Genomic DNA, 9,022 nt, shown 5'->3' on the forward strand with positions numbered 1-9,022 from the left:
AGTGGTTCATTCTTTCAAATAATTTTAAGATTTTTGTTGTCATTGCTTTTCAACAGAAACACCTATGCCTTAACTGACAACCAAACAATCACTGAGTGATTGAAGTCAATATCAAGAGACTAAAAAGCAGCACAAAAGACTTAAATTTGAATCATTCAGAAAATCAGAAAACACCTATTCTGCATTCCTGCACACTTTTTAGCTGAGTTTTAGTTCTACACATACAATTTTTGGGCTTGCAAATTCCATACATACAATTTTTACATGCAAATACTTAAGGTTGATATCAAAACATTTGGCTTCCTACAAAGACAGGAGCAGACACAGCCAAAATGCCTTTGTGGCATTTTCTGTCACTGTTCCCCCTGTTTGCATGACCAAAGCCACTCTGGCCTGAGCTGGCACAAACCTTTGTGCAGCCACCCCCAAAGCTGTACCTTTATTATGCTGTGATTTTTCAGCAGATTGTTACATGGCAGTGCAGACTGGAGCCATCAGTTCCAACATGAATGCTTTCTAATGACTGCTGATGTTCTCAGAAGATGGACATCTCCATGAAAAAAAATACCACCTTGGCATAATGTAAGCAATATTTCCCTTTCCACTGCACTCATAAGCAAGTTACAGTGTAGAGAACCCACAGGGGAGACTTGGTCTGTTTTGCAAACCCTTTTGTAGGCTTCATCCCCAAGCCAGAGCTCCATCCCCACCCTTCTCCTGAAAAGAGCTTTTGCTGAGGATTTTGTCATCAGTACAAAGGTCTCCACAGAAAACAGGCTCAGTGTAAGACCGGGAAGCAAAAAAACCCCACAAAGGTGTCATTGCAGGACTTGAGTCTTCTTCCATTTGTAGTTCAAACCTGACAGAGTTTAATGTACAGGAAGTTATTTGTATTTTATTCATACAGAACTTTCATAGGTACAGAATCAGAACTTCAAATTCTATTGGAATTCTATTCTATTCTAGTTTTTAGAAAAACAATTCCTGTGTTCATTCCACTGACAAGATGTAGAACATTTCATTTGCATTTCAGTCAGGCAACTGTTAAGGCAGTAAGATTAATTTACTCAGAGCTTCCTACCAGAGGAACTTGAATCAGTTTTAGATTGCTGAAAAACAGGTCTTGTACAGAAATCCAATACAATCTCACTGACAATTCACTTTCCATGTAAAATTTCAATACAAAACACACTTCAGTATTCACAACTTCCTCTGAAATCTACAGTGGTTTTGATCAAAGAGTCAAGTAAAAACTGATCCAAGCCTTACAAATCTGGCCCCCAGAACCAGCATAGTTTTGGGATAGATAAGGATGAGAGCAGCAGAGAGAGCTTTATTTTAGATCCTCTCTTAGAGGAGCTCTGTAACAGAGATCAGGTTAGGACAGCTCATGAATAAAGCCACACCTATGTTGAAGTATTAGCCAGACCCAGACTTTCCTAAAACAATGGCTCTTTAATGCAGAAATCCACTACTGTCTACTCATGGCAATATTTCAAGACATCACATTTTACTTATTTCTGGTAAAAAAACTTCTGCCATGAAGTGACAACAAATTCACAGGCTTTACTACAGTGCTACTAAACTACTTTTATTAAAAATGCACTCTGGCACCATGCCAACAAGCGGGGCTATTTTTGAACAGGATTTTCAAATACATTCACTTGAACTGTGGGATGCTGCTCTCTGCATCTCATTATACCAATGGTAAAGTTTCCATGAGTGTCTGAGTGAATAATGAACAATTCCCCAAGTCTTACCCATATTTTCTTTCCCCTGAGGCTGCCACTGACTTCTCCTGTCACTCCTCTCTGCTCCTTGCTCTATCCAGCTGTTCTAAAGGTTACAACATTATCTGTTTGAGGCTGTCAGCTCACATTTTCCATTTGTTAAATAAATGAAACAAAAAATTACTTTAGAATATTCCTCATGCCTTTTATATAATTGTTCAGAAAATCTCCAATATCCAAGCCTGCAGACAGGGAACTGGCCCATGAAGTTTTGTACTGACAAACTTCAATAATATTTTAGAGGAGAACTCGGCAGCTGTCTGGCATTAGCCCTCCAGTTTCCATGGATACAACAATTAGATCAGCACAAACAAAGCAGCTGAAATTTTCAAATGAAGAGTATTTTAAATCACTCTCTCACACAAAAATCCTGGTGACAATAGACATCTTAAAAATATTGTAATATTTTAGTTGAAAGCCCACACACAGACGCAACACTGTTAAAATAAAAGTTGTACAATAGAAGAAAATATATCCAACATTTTACCTTCTCATTTTAGATAAGAAAGACTAAATGGAGAAGGAAAGGTTATTATTAATATTTACTGGGAAATGATTTCCAGTTACATAGTTTTTTTTCAATACCAACAAAATTTAGAAAGAAGCTCACCTTCTTTTCTGGAGGGGAAAGAATTCAAGCCAAACCAACAACACCAACAGAGAAACCACATGTGCTTTTGGGAGACTGCAACAGAAGCTTCGCAAATACTTCCAGCTTGTTTGTGCTGATCCCAAAATATGATACTCACAGACACAAACTCAGAGCCAAGCTAAAAAAAAAAAAATATTAAACTCACTGGAAATACTTAATACACCAATGCCAGTAATAGGAATATGCAATGACTGCAAGCAGGTAACTTGTAAAGATAGAAGGGTGAATAAAAACCTCAAAACAAGAATAATCTTGGGTAATCGAGACAGTTTGTCACAAACTTTGTTACCTTTGGTGTGTCTAAGAGGTCTCACTTTAGACATCCACTGTGCTTTCTGTATCATTGTGTAACAAATCTAATGTCTTCTCTTTCTAGTCAGGAACCAGCAAAAAAGCTCAACCTTCTCAAAGATGCAGGAAAATTAATGACTAAATGCAAGGAAGGAAAGTTTGGATTCCATTCTCATCAGGCACTGTTTTTACAGACATAAATAAATACACAAAGTTTGCCAAGAGAGATTTCTCTGTTGATTTCTTCTATAATTTATTTTGAACCACAAACAACTTCCTCTTACAGATTTGGTATTAATTATTGAATTCTCTGAGAAGAGCTGTTGTGCTAAGATCCTTTATGGGTGTTATTAATTCTTTCATGATTTAAAAACATTCATAACTCAGAAATTCAAAGCCTATATCCATTAACCAGCCCAAACCAAGGCTGTAATGATCTCTTTAAATTGAAAGCATAATATATTGCGAATATTAATTACATTCTGTTATTGCATCAAATAACTTTTTTATACTAGTGGTTTCAGATTTCTCTGAGTTTTCCCAGTTGAAGGGCTAGCAACACTTGAACTAAACTCCCTGTCAGCTTGTTCTACCCTCAGACACTTTGTACAAATGCCACAAAGCACTCTCTGGATTCTCTGATGGGCAAGCAGGCAGCATTTACACCAGAGAGCACAGAGTCAACTGACTGTGGCACAACTGAGCTTTTAGTGATTCTCACAGCATGCAAATTTAAAGACTGAATGTCTCATACTAAATTAAGAGACAAATTAAATTTATAAGTTATGCTAGACTCAGATATCAGAGAGAAGTAACTGAATGTTGATGCACACCAAGCCTTTCTAATTGTTAGTCTGAGTCACCAGAGAGAGCAGTGACAGGGCTGGCTCTGCTCCCCTCCTGTCCCCAGCTCAGCCCTGCATGAGCATCAGGCCAGAGCACACAGCCCACCCTGGAGAGAGCAGGAACAGGGAGCAGCTGAAAACATCCTGTGCCTGGTTTACTTTTCCTCTGGGCTCTTAGAACTATGAAGGCAGCTGCACTCAAAATAGTTCAGAAGATTTTTGTGCCTCTTCTTCTCAGAGCTCAAAGTACAATTAGTTATTCTTTCTATTTATCATTGTAAACATGGTGCTTGGGTATATTTTTGTTCCCATCACCGCCCCATTCCATAAAGATTTCCATCCAATCTCTGCTGTCTGACTGCACCAAAATTTTCTACTAAGAATGAGCAGCAGTCTATCCCAAATCCAACGAAAGTTCCACAAAACCAAAACAATCCTCTTGCTCTACACTTCAGAAGGAACCACAAAAATAGTTAGAACAACTGATACAACATAATGATTAGGTTAGAAGAAGGGAAATGTGAAATCCTAATTCTGGAATGACAAAACATGTTTTGCTTTTAAAGATGAAGGGCTGTTCAGGTTCCCCTCTAAAATAGCTTTCTCCATATTCACTACTAATGAGAGTCAGCAAGGACCAGCAGAAGGAAAATAGGCACAGAGGACTCTGGGAAAACAGAAAAAAGGAAAAATCCACCAGAGAATGGCATGGCTTCACTGGCACTGCTGTATTTTCTTTTCCTGTCTCTACAGTATAGCCAGGAAAGTTTACATCTCTCCTTTTCTTTTTATAAAGGAGGATGGAGTTAGGCCACTGGAAGAGGACCAATCTATATTATGTGTTACAAAAGTTAGTCTACTAACAGATTAAAGAAAGCCTTGAAAATTAAGTAAAGACTACTGCATGTTTTGTAGGGTCTAACTCCATAACCAGAGGTTGGGGGACATATATACATATTCATCAGAAGTCTACATGGCAAGGTTTAAAAAACCTCAAGACATTAATGTGGAGACTGTCAACAATTCAAGACAGGAACTATTTAAATGAAATGATCTGAAGACTGAAATAGCACCAGCTATTCTGGAGAGGCAGAATTTATTTCTGTAGCCCAGACAGCTTTCCCTGTATAATCCTGCCACACACTATGTTCCTAGCTTGCTGTCACTATAAAGCTTGTTATTACAGATTTCTGGGGATACCTAGAAGCACATAAGGATAATTTGTCTCTCATGGAATGCTGTATCAGTAAACATCCAGGCTATATCAGTTAGATAAATGGGGGATTCAAAGCTTAACTCATGAAAATTTTGATTGTTTACTACTTCTTCCAGTGAGGTTTTTAATGTAGTGTAACATAAAATATTATGGGAATAAGAGGAAAGCTGGGCATCAACTGCACTTCTGCCAGGCAATGTAACCCAGAAGTGAAGAGGGTTTCCACTACTTCCAAAAAATTAGTTTGATTGCATGTATTGCATCTGTTCATTTTTCCAGTGCCTAAACAGGCAAGAATTGTTTTTAAATCCTATGAGTCATATTAGTTGTTTTATGGTTTCCATATAAAGTACAAATGTTTTTTGACACTCACAATTATAAGCTGTAAGTGAAAAGAGGCCAGGTTTAACCTGCATTATGAAATCACATATGTTAGTCAAAAGAAGACCCAACATGTTATTTCAGATTCATTGCTGATCATTGGCACCTCACTCTCATACAGACATTTGCAAGACAGCAAAATAAAAGCCTTTCAAATTAAACAAGAAAGTTTAATTAATCTACACCCTGACCTGGACACTTCACATCCTTCCCCAACTCCCAGGATTTATTTAAATAGAAGAGCCAAGTCGATGTCTGATTTCCACAAACCATGTCTCAGACCCTGCAGGAAGAGGAAAATGTTAATGCTGAGAAGTTTGGTGTTCTAAAGCATAAATTGCAGAAGCACATCCCCATCTCAGGCTTCGGTGATGCCCCTGTGCTGTGCTCCACATGTGTGTGTGCATCTATACATAACTGTACACAAATTTCTGTGTGCACAGGGTTAAACAGGCCCTGCCATTTGCCATGCCCATGTACCAGCCTCTGCTGTAGTGTCTGTGTGAGCTTTTTGGTCTGCAGAAACAATCTGCCTAAAGGCAAAGTGCATAATATGAATTTTGGGATAAGTACTATACCCAGCTTTCTGACTAACTCTGTAAAGCTGTGCTCAATCCACTTGCCCTCTCAGTTTGGGCCTCTGGAAACTGCAGAAAACAGCTCCTGTTTCCCCAGGGTGGAATACTCAGGAAGTGCTACAAAGTAATTAAAGAAACTTCCATCAAGAACCGGCCAGAAAGGCACAGTAATTTCTCCTTCCCTCACAGTGAGTCAGCAGAAGTCAGACCTCTTTCCCAAACACAACTGGCCTCTCCAGGATGGATTTACCCCTTTATTTCTTTCCCAAGCTGAGGCAATCACAGCTTTTCCTGCTTCAGCAAAATATACTGTGCAGAACAACAAATCTCTCCTCCGCCTCAGACGTGGCACATTCTATATCTAAAAATACCTCAGCTACCCGGGGAGGTTTCCATTTGTCGTTATACAGGATTATTATAATTAACTCATGGATTTTATAATTTCCTGATAATGGGAACAATTGTAGGGTAATTAGTAAGGCGTTAAGGTTCCTTTTTTTTTTTTTTCCCTAAATTCATTGCTTTTTTTTACAATATTTGAGACAAACTTTTAGCCCTGCTCTAAAGCTTTGGTAACTAGTGTTTTATGAACATCCCATTAAATACTCTTGTGCATGAGAAAAGATGAGGTGCAATTATCCTGAAAAGATTATCCTGATCCAAGATACTTAAGGAATTTGAGTCCATTTACTACCAAAACCTGCCTTTATTAAGATCTTTTCCTTATGTCAAAATATTGCTCTGAGATCTACATTAAACAGAATCATTTACAGAGACATACACTTCCAAATGCTTCATTTTATCCTGCTCCCAAAGCACAAACTTTGGAAACTTGCTGGCAAACCCTCGAGGCTTCACAAGGAAAAATCTGACATTGATACAAAAATCATATGACAACCTTAATGGTCTTCTGCCCTTTAGCAACAAGGGTAAACCCTCAAATCCACTCTGTCCTGGAACATAAAACCCATTAAAACTGGAAAATTAATTTCTCAGACTAAGTCAACAGTATATAATATTCAATGAAAGTGCACTAATCTGGGGTCATGTCCATCTCAGTTATGCTCTTCCATTGCATTACAGTAATTTCCCTTGAACTGGGATGCTAAGGCCCTTAATGCATTAATGCAGGTTTTTGGGCAAGCATTAGCTTTGTGTTCTGTGGAGTTTTGTGAGAAAACATTTTCATCTAGTTCTTTTTATTCTTCTTCTCAAATTTGACTTGTAACAATCCTACAATAGGATTATTTTAATGCAAAAAAAAAAAAAAAAAAAAAAAAAAAAAAAAAAGGCAGTTAATTTCATGCAGATTTTCAAAGAATTCCACTGAGAATCAATGTTGTGGTATACTATGAAAATATAATTTGTTTTGTTTGTAGCTTTGCGTGGAAAGACAGCCAAGTATCCAATAAACACATCTAGAAAAATCTGCTAGGAATATCTAGGCTGCATATTTCATAAGCATACTAAAAAGAATTTTTGGGGAAAAAAAGAGGCACTTTTAATAGCTTTCATACATGAAAGGTATCTGGTGACAGAGAGCTTACAAGTAAAAATTAATTAAATTTATTTTTTTCATACAGAGCCAAAAGAGGCTCTACCGATGTGTAGCTTTCACCAACATCAGTTAAAAATGCAAGTATTAAGTGGCTTGGATGAGCTCTTTGGTTGTTTATTGATTTATCCATTCTTCTGTGTGGGCTGGTAAATTATTGAAAATTAGGAGATCTGAAACCAGAGAATGGAAACACATCAGGGTTTGGGTCATTAGAGAAGAAGTAATAACTGGGAATTAAATAGGTATTACCACAAAATATGAAGGCATAGAAGTACTTTTCACTAGTAACTGGACATAACAATGAGTGAAAAACTTGTATATTGTGAAGAAATACCAAAGGAAAAAACTTGTCACAGTGAGCCAAACAAACTTCAGACAAACCTCCATAAAGAAGGGCTAAATTCACTCAGTGAAATGATTTTAACTTTTAATGTAAAAAACAAACCACAAACCTCCTTCCATTATTAAATTTTTGTTTTCTTTGTGTTTTTTTCTTAAATACAGTTGATAAAATCAGGTGGCGACTGGAAACTAGAGTAAGAGATTAATTGTCCACAGCGGAGAAAAAGGGGGGAGAAGGTACACAGATCACAGAATATCAAAAAGAAAGAGCACAAGTGATGCAGTGCATGCAGAGGGCACACCCTGTGCCTTTGTAACATAGCCACCTTGGTGTTCTCATTGGCATAGACACCTTTAATGGTTCGGGTGACAGGGAATTCCTGGAGACTGACACAGAAAATATCAGTCTTAAAAACAACCACCACAAAAAGGACAGCAACAATTCCAACTGAATAAATATGTGAGTTTGATCTCTCAAACACCAAATACTGTCAAAAACTTGTTCAGCATGTAGTGGCAGAACAGCTGGAAGCTGCAGTTTGAGCATTACCACATGGATTAAAGCAAACTGCAGCACACACAACCAACACTGCAGCAGGGAACTGTCTCAGCCTCCAAAGCTGCCCACGCATGAGGAAGATATTGAAAAAGGCCCAAACTGTAACACTTGTTATGCTGTACATTAAATGACAACTGTCAGGCTATGATTTTTAAACACAGGAAAAGCACGTTTTCAGCAGCAATCCATCCCCTTTAGTGGGGTGCAGTTTGCAGCAGTCACCACCACCCAGCTCTGCAAGAGACGTGTGGGGCTCACACTGAGCTGATGTCTGAGGCAAAGGTGTTGTTAGTGACACAATGGAGAACAGAAGACCCAGTGCCAAAGTGTTGGACACTCAGGGAAAGGGAACAGGCAGGAAAAGAGCTGCCATGACTGCCCTGCACAGCCATGGGCCCGTGTCCCTTATCTGCCATATGACCAAACCCTGAAGCCGACACACACTCAGGATATTTTTCCTTGCAATTGCACTCCTGCCTTCCTTCTGAGACTGATTAGGGCATCAATGGAGCTGCTTCATGCCCCAAACTGCTCTGTCCCTCACACTAAGTCTAGAATTAATCCTGAAAGGAGATTGGCATCATTCCTCCAGGAAAGAATTCCACAGAAAGGAGAATCAGAGGGATCAATTAAAAGTTCAAAGAGACAGAGGGAAGAAAAAGCAAGTGCCTTGGAATTACAGGTTTATACCCTCCCTCCAAAGGCAAACTCCTGAAAATGCCCTCCTGAAGCAAAGGACAAACTGCACAATGCTGCTGGTAGAATTTACTGGGTCAGGTCATCCACAGGAAAGGACTCAGCACTGGTAAG

This window comes from Zosterops lateralis (genome assembly GCF_965231275.1).
Source record: "Zosterops lateralis genome assembly, chromosome: 12".
NCBI classification, from domain to species: domain Eukaryota; kingdom Metazoa; phylum Chordata; class Aves; order Passeriformes; family Zosteropidae; genus Zosterops; species Zosterops lateralis.